At 39.7% G+C, this 10,540-nt stretch overlaps 1 long non-coding RNA gene across 1 annotated transcript; it reads left to right on the top strand.

Moving 5' to 3' along the window:
* Positions 1–8,392: 8,392 nt before the first annotated feature.
* On the top strand, positions 8,393–9,315 carry LOC140016021 (uncharacterized). Its single transcript, XR_011822346.1, has 2 exons — positions 8,393–8,462; positions 9,096–9,315. It is a non-coding gene; the product is annotated as an uncharacterized lncRNA (long non-coding RNA).
* Positions 9,316–10,540: the final 1,225 nt, after the last annotated feature.

Raw genomic sequence — 10,540 nt, 5'->3', positions numbered from 1 at the left:
TTAATATCAACTTATGAACGGGCTGGGGCCTCACAATCTCCCCCACTTAGGACAATTTCGTCTTCGAAATTGCAATCAACGAGCTAAGGGTTGGAATACCCGAAATAATCAAAAAGATCAAAAGGTGTACATATATATACAAGTCACCAAAATGTTCACAATATAATGCACCATATACACCAAGAGACATTTCAAGTTAGACAAAGTCAAGTGCAGTAAGTACTATATATGTAGGTATTAACATACCACAAGTAAATGACATGTAGGGACAATGCAAGGGCAAAATGAAAGAAACGCGACTTGTCGTGCCACACTCAGTGAAACCACCCCGTCCGGTTTCTTGCTCCACTTCCCAAGGTGCCCGTTGATATCTTGTACTCACTCTATCCAGACAAAGCCTGTTCATGTTCCCAAAATGCTAGTCTCAAGTACTTAGCAGCGCCTAAACTCTGGAGTACTCAGGCACAAGAATCTGAAATAAAACAGTTCACATCTCGAGCTGCAGTCCCAAGAGTAAACTATCTACAATCGAAATTCCTACCTGACGTACCTATCTATGGTCCTCAGATACCATGAGAAAGGTTTAAGGCCTATAACATTTATGATCCATAACTTATGCTCGAACGAACACTTAGTCCTTCATACTTAGTCGCCACTTCATCCAGGCTCACTCTGCGCAGAGACCACGCGAAGCAGCTACAGGTTTTATCTCTCAATTGCTTAACTTTCAAATCAAATCAAATCCCACAGTCCGACATCCTAAACATTAGCCTAGGATACACTACAGAGATCTGAAACCTAAGCTCTGATACCAACTGTGACGACCCCACTTCTCCCAAGGGCGAACCCAAGGGTATCGGCGGGCCGCCTGCCTAACTCGCGCCAGGACTCAAAACTTAAAACAATAAAAGTCAGAAAATTCAAAAGAGTTCTAGATACAATCCCAAAAGAGTTATAATTACATTCTCCAAAAGTACCGGCTCACACTATTACATCCTTATAATTACCACCAAAACCAAAATGTAGACCCTAAGGAGGGTCCTTATACAAACCACCAAAACTAAAACAAAAACAAACATACTATAAGTCCAACTATTACAATCAAACCTAACTATGCTAGTGTGTGTGCCAAAAGTCCCCGCGTCGGCCCCTGCTAAGGAAAACAAAAGGAATGGGGTAAGCTATATGCTTAGTAAGTAAACAGGGGCAAAAGCATAAATTTCACGTAACAACAGTGACATAGTAAGAGTAAAGCAAAAGCAGAAAAGTAACATCACATAATAAGGATACAGGTGGCTCCAAAGCCAATTCATATGCCATGCGTGATCTCCTGCCGACACTCCGTCGACACACTTAATGGTCCGTAGAACTTCACTTGTACACCCACCGACACCTTATCACCCTCACTGGCCAGTCATCTCACAAACTTGCCCAGGCAAACGAAATCACAAACTTGAGCTTGAGTCACAAGCTCGGGTCACAAACTTGGTCCACATACTCTGTGAACCGGATTCACAAACTTGGTGACCTCCAACCAAGTTGGACTGACTTCGACCAAGCCCTAACCGGCTCGAATAGTCCATCTAGGTCAAGAGCTCGCCCCAAACTCACAAATTTCACAAAATTATTCAAAATCACCCCGAGCCACAAGCTCAAGGGGTTTAGTTCCAAAATGATTCACATACATATGTCATGTACAAATATGTGCGTAAATTCGGGTTTAGAGCGAGTGCGATAAAGTACACCCTCGCCTAAGTACCCTCTTCATACATGTCGAAACACATAAGCAACTAACACATAAGAGCGGCCTGAATACTTACTCAAAATACAAAAGTGGTACAAGAGCAAAATCACTTCGCGCGTGTTCGCTAGTAGTGGGCCCCATCGGCACCGCCTAGCTTACCACTGTCTGAAATAGAAGATTGCGTCACATAATATCATAAACGGCTACTAATATACCTAAAACAAGCAAAACGGCAAAAGCCGATACACGCAAGTACGGAAACGGCAAAATTGGCACATGCAAGTGCGCGGAACGGCAAAAGGAAACGGCCAAATCTGCCATCTCAAACCGTTTTGATCAAAGATTAGGCTAGGAAAGTCGGATCAAAGTGAGCAAGATACTGTTTTGAAGCTATGAGAAAGGGCTACAAATCTCCTGAAGAAACTTTAATCTAGATCTGAATGGAAGCAGGTCAAAATTGTAGAAAACAATACCAGAAATTTACGTCTTAGGGTGACGAACAAGGTTGTTTGCTGGACCATAACTCCCAGCTCACAAATCCAAATCAGGAAATTCCAAAGGAATTAGAAAGCTGAGACCTAAGACTAAAACTTTGATGTTTTGGCCAAGACCTGAATCCATTCAGAACAGAACAAAAATTGAGTGTCAAAATACCCGTCAGAACTGTCCAGATACAAGGCAGTTCTGACGATCGATTTTGTTTGGGTCATAACGGAAGCTACGGAACTTGGATTTCGACGCACTTTATACCGTTTCGAAGCCAAAACCAAGATCTATATTTCTTGTGAAGGATTAACCACCCAGATCGTACGGTATCAAAACCGAAAAGTCACGGGTAGAAGCTAAACTAAAAACGCACAGAACCTGATGTTCAAAACAGGCTTGAGTATTTCATCTATAACTCATGATACCCTAATCCGTTTGACCTGAAATTTTACAGGCATATTCAGGACTTAAGGGTCTACAATGTTGAAGAAGGCTACTCAGTCCAATTTTGAGTGTAACTACGTAAAAAATGTCACATACTACACCAGAATTGCAAAACAGGTTCACAAACCATATTCTAGTACAAACATCATAAAACAGCCTACATAAGTCCAAATCCCGAAATTCCAAAGCCATATGAAAGCTTAGAAACAGGGCTACATTTCATTAGAAGGCTAGAACAACCAATTCTGAAGCATTCCAAACCAAAATAACCAATTACAATCACAGTTCTCAGGTTCGGGTAGAAACAGGATAGCAAGGGTAAATCCATCTTTTCTCATTCTACGCTACTCCGATTGACCTGAAATTTTGTAGGCACCTCTAAAATGTCATTCGCTACAACTTTTATGTTTAAACCAAGACCAATTCGGCCTCTAACTAGGAGATACAAAACTGGACAGAATTGAAGAACAATGAAACCCTAATTCCCAATTTCTCTTCTAAAACAGAAATTTCTTGCAATTAACTACCATTCACACCAACTAGCTTCATTCTCAATCATTTCCAATCATCATACATAGCCACATAATATTAATCATATGCAACCAGCAAAAATCCCAAATAAATAGAATACTTCATCAATCTTAACTAAAATCAAGAAATAGTCCACCAAATCACACTTATAACAACCACAAGTCATTAATTAAGCATCTTTAGATAGAATGTGACGCCTCGAAAAAAAATGAGTTTGAGAACCCGGAAATTTTCTAATTTTCTAGGGTTTATTTTTTTTAACGCCCGCCTTTTCTACATTTTCTTGGTTAGAAAAATTTCCCAGATAAAATTTATGAGCAAAAATAGTTTTAAATTGATTTTTCTAGTATCGGTTAGTTTTTGAGAAATTAAAAGCGTATTTTGGATGTGGGACCCGCTAGTGCGGTAAATGCATTATATTTTTTGACAACTTGTTGGAATTTTGTATTAAGTGATATTATTTTATAAGGTGCTAAGAGATAATTAGAGGTTACTTAGATGGTTTAATCTTGGAGAGACAAAAGGATAAGATTAAAATCCTAGAGGACCATTTGTCACCTAACTATTGGACCTTGACTTTGACTTGGACTTGTCTTAACCTTTACTAAACCAAATTTTGACCCAATTTCTTCCATTTTTATTGTCTTGGCCGAAATTTTTGGTGAGGAAAGAACAAGAGAGAGTTTCTTCAACTTCAACTTCAATTCTTGCTCAAATCTTGAGTTCCAACCGATTAAATTGCAAATCACTCCATAAAACTTGCTAGCTAAGGAAGATTGGAGCTCTTGGTGGAGTTATTTGGAAGGTTAAGGTGCCTAGTTGTTCTCTCTCTTCTATTGTTAAGGTGAGTGGTGATTGAACTTCCTCCTACACTTAATGAAGCTTAAGTTATGCCTAGTGGGAGCTAAAGTGCTGAAATTTGTGGTTTATTTCTTGGTTTGAGATGAATTGGTGAAGTTTTTGATTTATTGATGATTTTTCTGGTTTAATTTGATCATGATGTTGTGGCTGTCCATGATGGTTGGAAATGATGTTTAATAACTCTAGTAGGTGTAAATGATTGGTAATTGCAACCAATTTTGGGTTTCGAAGGAATTTGAGAAAGTTAGGGTTTTATATCCCCAATTCTGTCCGGTTTTGTATCTCATGGTTAGAGGCCGAATTGGCCTTGGTTTAAAACATGAAAGTTGTAGGTATTGATGTTTTAAAGGTGCCTGTAAAATTTCAGGTCAATTGGAGTAGTGTGGAGTGAGAAAAGTCGGAAATACTGAGACTGGTCTGGGAAGGGGTGCTGCGAACAGGGTTGCCTTTTCACTCAATTTGACCGTGACCTTTCACCCTGATTCTCACCGAATTAGATTTTGGCCAAAACATGAAAGTTGTATCCAAGGCTATAAAATAGTTGCCTGTAAATTTTCAGCTTGATCCAACCACTGTAGCATGTGAAATGACCGAAATACCCTTAACTGTTTTTGAAACCTGTTTCGCGCCCAGATTTTTGTTTTCGTGTAGTCTTCCATTTTCGATCATGAAAATGCACGATTTGGCCTTTGAGGTCTTCTAATGAAATGTAGCTTGATGTATTATCTACCATATACCTTTGGAATTTCTGGATTTGGACTTGTAGATCCTGAGTTATGATGTTTCCGCTAGAATGCGTTTTGGTGAATCTGTTTTACGTTTTTGATGTGGTATCTTGCCTTTTTGACCTATTTGCACTCGAAACTGGGTTGAGTGACCTTCTGCAATATTGTAGCCCTGACTCTTAGCTTCGAAACGGTGGGTCTTTCACCTTCATCCGACAATCGTAGCGCCTTTGGTACCATTACCGTAAAATGACGTCAAAACTATTTTTCTGGTTTTGAGCTTAACTTTCATTTCCGGACTTTTCCCTAGCTTGACTTGTGCTAGTACTACTTGGAGCTTGCTGAATGGCTATTGGATGAACTTATTTGTGTGACTTTGGAACTGGCTGAGGAAATAATGAAGCCATGATGGCTGGGAAAGTAAGCAAATTTAGGGGAAGTGCTGTCCGAAGTTTTAAAGGGTTTGATTGCTTTGAGTTTGTGATCTAAGACTTGGATTTGAGCAAGGCAATGTTATATGATGGATGATTTCTTAGCCATGGAGGTGAGTGACCTCAAACTACTTCTAAAGTGATTTATGAACCGTTTCTTACATTATTTACTTTTGAACTGTTTCCAAAGTTACTTTTGAAATGTTTTCTTGCATATCATGTGTGCTGGCATTTGAGTGTGCCTTGTTTGCTATATTTCTTGACTTCATGACTTGTATTTTGGTTGATAACGTGTTAAGCGCTTATAATGATTTCCAAAACGAGTTTTCGAGGCGAGTGTGTACTTTATCGCACTCGACCTCGATAAAGGTGAAATTTTCGATTGAAATGTTACTTGCGCATGAATGTAAGCCTTTTGGGCTGAACTGGCCATTGCCCCTTGTTACCGGTCGTCTTGAGCCAGAAGCGGACTCGGTCAGGCGATTAGGAACTTGGGTGAATGTTTGGTATACTCGAGTATTACCTATGTAGGTTGGTGGAGCCTGGCCAAAAGCCAGGGACGGGGTGAATGAAATGAAATGAATGACCAAATGAGCGAGGAAATGTCAGGAGAATGAATGTATCCTTTCATGAATGTTACTATCGCTTTCCATTGTAAATGTTTCTTGAATTATTGATAATCCATATTTACTGTTTTGCAAATGATGTAGTTGTTTCCGGATTTATCATTTAATTTATGACATCACTGCTATATGACATCATTGAAATGAACTAGTGTGAAACCGAGTTGATTAATGATTTTCTGATTACTCGCTGAGCTTTTAGCTCACCCCAAAAACTATTTTATTCCCCTCCACAGGGCTCGTGGCGAAGGAAGGACTTGTAGTACTTGTGCACGTGTATGGATGGCCTAAACTTTGTACAATTTTGGATTTGGAATTATTTTATGTATATTTGGGATTAGTTTCTGCTGCATTTGTGACATGTAATTATTGGAGACGGATGTGTATTTGTGGACCATTTGATGTATACTTGAGATTTGTATTGTATTTATTTGAGGACTGTAGTGAACGACTGAGTCCCGGCGAGAGCTGGGCGGGCGGCCCGCCGAACCCTGGGGTACGCCCTAGGGAGAGGTGGGGCCGTCACAGTTGGTATCAGAGCTTATATTTCTAGGTTTTATTATATTTCTAGGTTTTCTTATTTTCAATGATTTGTTTTCTACACTTTCTGTATCCGGAAAATTTTCTAGATTATTTTTATGAGTAAATATAGCTTTTAGATGATTTTTCTAGTATCGAAGAGATTTTGAGAAATTAAGAGCGTATACCGGACGTGGGACCCACTAGTGTGAAAAGTTCGGAAGATTTCGGCCAACTAGATTAAGTTTTGGATACTGGAATTATTTTATCGGGTGTTAAGAGATAATTAGAGGAAGCTATTATGATTGATGTGAGAGAGAAAAAGAAGTGATAAGATTGCATTAATGGAGTGACAAGTGTCACACAACCATTGGTTGGACTTTGTTGGCAACTATTCACACTTTTGACTTTTGACCGAATTGAGTAAATATCTTGAAAAAAATTGTTCAAAAATCACCATTTCTTCTCCTCATATGGCCGGCCCTCTCTCTCCAAAAGGAAGCAAGAAACTCTTCAAGTTTTAGCTCCAATCTTGCTCAAGGTGAACCATCCAACCATTTGATCTTGCAATTTCTCCATAAAATCCCTTTAGTTAGTGATAGTGAGTGATTTGGTGAAGCTTTCTTGGAGAGCTAAGGTGTCCTCCTACTTCCTCTCTCTTGTTTTCTTGGTAAGTGATGCTCAAACTTCCTCCTACACCTAATGATGCTTAAGTTATGCTTAGTAGTGATTAAAGTGCTGAAATTTCTGGTTTTTATCTTGGTTTGAAGTGATTTGGTGAAGTTTTTCTATTTTTGAGGAATTTTCTGGTTTAATATGAATGTGATGTTGTGGTCATCTATGATGGTTGATGATGAGGGGGAATGACTCTAGTAGATGTGAATTAGTGATAATTACAACCAATTTTGGGTTTGGAATGAATTGTGAAAATATAGGGTTTCAAAACCCCTAATTCTGTCCGGTTTTGGATCATAGGGTTAGAGGCCGAATTGGACTTTGCTCAAAACTTGAAAGTTGTAGGTATTGATGAGTTTGAAGTTCCTGCAAAATTTCAGGTCATTTGGAGTAGTGTAGAGTGAGATATGTCGTTTTTACTATTGCTGATCTGGGTTGATCAGAATGCGAAAACTGCACTTGTAATCGGCCATTTTGACTGGAATTGGTTTGGATTTTGTTGTTGGTGTCTTCTGATGAAATGTAGCTGGATGTCTTAGCTAACATATGCCTTTGGAATTTCGGCATTTGGACTTGTATAGACTGAGTTGTGTTCATTACAGCATTGTGTGATTTGTAAACCTGCAATTACGGTTCAGGTTGTGGTATTCTGCATTTTTGACCTAGTTGTACTAGGATTTGGACTGAGTGGCCTTCTACATTGTTGTAGCCCTGTCTTTTAGCTTCGAGATGGTGGGTCTTACACCCTCATCCGATAAGCGTAGCGCATTTTGTGTCATTACCGCAAAAGTATGATGAAAACTGTTTTTTTGTTAAGGCCTAAGCTAATGCCATTTCTTAATTTCTGGTTTGCTATAATGCTTATATATGCATATGAAACCTTATTGGGGTTGTGGTTGGCATGGCTTTATGACTCGTTATCGAGTCTCATTGTACTTGCTTACATGTTTTAAGACTTACTCTTATTCCGGTCATTTCCTAGCTAACTTTTGTACTTGTACTATTTTGAGCCTAGTGAACGGCTTTTGGTAAATGAGATGAATTTTGTGTGAGATGTTGGGACTGATTTGAGGAAATAATGAAGCCTTAATGGCTGGAAAAGTAAGAATTTTAGGGGAAGTGCTGCCCGATTTTCTAGGCCGTTTGGTTCCGTCAAGTTGAATTTGCCTTTTGGTGGAAATGAAAGGCTTTTGGGTTGTTTGCGCCTAAGTTTTCATGTTACCTTTTCGTTTCCAAGAAAATCATGTTTTGTACCCTTGCATTAGTATTATTTTGGCAAGGCATACGACTAGTAGTCGAGCCTCATGTGCATTGTGTTTATTCGATTATGGATGTGAAACCTTCAATTGGTTTTATTTTGGTTATTTTAGGGTTTCTTGGCGATTAAGGCCAATCTGAAGTAAAAACTTTTGAAGTTGAGCCGGTGAGTGTACCACTCCCCTTCATTGCTGTTTAACTTGATTTTTGCTCTGCAATCTGTTTATTTGTTCGAGACGAGGGTGTACTTTATCACACTCGTTCTCTAGTCTGATCATATGCCAATTTACTATGCAAAATTTGAATCTGTTATCTATGTCTGCATCTGTTCGGATTTCTATGACCTATGAGCTCAATCCTGTGGCTAAGTTATTCGAGTCGGGCCGGCAAGGGCCTGGACGATTAGATAACGAACCACGGTAGTCTGTTCGGGGATTTTGGGTATTGAGACCCTTGATTCCGGGTATACTCGAGTATTACCATTTTGTTCATTTGAGGTGAGCGGGCCCGGTAAAGGGGTGTTTGGTGGACGCAATTCGGTGATAAGAGGGGTCTACGGACGCGTTGGTTCTATATACGTTGACGGAGAGTCAACCGGTTTGGATCAAGTACTGCGCTGGAAATTTGGCTCCTGAGAGCCACCCGTATCCTTCTGATTTGAATCATTGGTTCCTTTGCTTTACGTCTGACATGTGTGTCTGATTTGTTAAATGTGAAATGCCATGATTTTAATGCTATCTGTTTGGTACCTCATTGAGCGCAAGCTCACCCGTTTCTGTTCCTTTTGTTTTCCTTACAGGAAAATTTTGCCCTTTTGGTCTGGATTTGGCAAATGGCTGCCAAATTGAGCTAGTTGAACATATCTTTTGTATAGCTCATGTATTAAAACCCTAAGTGTACTTTTGGGGCGTTTTCTCTTTTGATTTGGCAAACCGTGTATATGTATTAACTTTTGAAAACTTTTGAATGTCCTTTTGGATTGTAATCGCTAAAGTTCAGATGTGAATGTTTGCGTGCTCTTTCGGTTGGGTTTTGACGGGTCGGTTACTATTCATGACCGACTCCGGATTTAATTTTTTTTTATTTTGGGTTATTTTACCATTTTGACCTGTTTACGCTCGTTTGTAAGTTTTGGATCGCTATAGATAGTTCTAGTCTGCCTCGTTAGTCCTGGCGAGAGCTGGGCAGGCAGTCCGCTAACCCCTTTGGTTCGCCTTAGGGGAAAGTGGGGCTGTTACAGGTGGTATCAGAGCCTGCTTCACGTGGTCTCTGCGCGGAGTGAGCTTGGGCCAAGTGGTGTATGGTCATGATTTCATGAATATGTCTAAGTGCTCGTTTGAGCGTAAGTTATGAACCAGACATGTCATAAGTGTAAAGATCTTTATCATGGGATTCGAGGAACATAGATATGTATGTCGGGTAGGAATCTGTAATATAGATGATTTACTCTTGGGACTGGCCAGCTCGAGAGGTGAATTGTCTTATTTCGGATTCTTGTGCCTGAGTACTCCAGAGTTGAAACGGTGTTAAGTATGTGAGATTTGCATTTTGGGAACATGAATAGGCTTTGTTTGGCTGGAATGAATCCATGAGGTTTGGATATCTAGTTTGCATGGTAAGTGACGTGAGGGATCTGACGGGGTTATTTTAATTGGGTCTGGGACTATATCGCCTTTACTCTTGATTTGCTTTGATACCGCTATGACATAACAGTGGTTTGAGTATTGTGCATAGGATTATCTGTCTAATTTGGCATGTATTGGTGTATTTGATTAACCGTTTTCTTGATACATGGTGTGTTATATGTGCATATGTCATTGGTGTAATTGGTGTGCTAGAATTTGATTACTTTTGTCACTTTACTGTGTTTATGCGTTGAATTACCTTGGGGAAAGGGGAAAAAGAAAAGAGAGAAAAAAAAATATATAAATATATATATGTAAGGAATAAGCAGTCGTGGACGTGGTCGTGGCCGTGGAACTAAGCGAGGCCAAGAATCAAGAGAAGAAAAGGGAAACAATAACTGGACGAGGATCGAGAATGCCACTTGTACTTAGGAATGTATTATGACTCATTGTTTTGCCCGACAGGCTAGTACCCGAGTTCCAGCACTTCCGTAAGATGACACATTGGGTTGATCCGTATCAGGAAATTTCGGTTCTCCGAGATGAAATAGAGGTTCAAAGGAGGCTGACCGAGTACTGGGAAAGGCAATGGACGCAAGAGTATTCGGAGAAACTTGAG

This window comes from Coffea arabica, chromosome 10c (assembly GCF_036785885.1).
Source record: "Coffea arabica cultivar ET-39 chromosome 10c, Coffea Arabica ET-39 HiFi, whole genome shotgun sequence".
Lineage (NCBI taxonomy): Eukaryota > Viridiplantae > Streptophyta > Magnoliopsida > Gentianales > Rubiaceae > Coffea > Coffea arabica.
The sequence above is the reverse complement of the archived record's forward strand: the minus strand, read 5'-3'. Positions and strand labels throughout refer to the sequence as shown.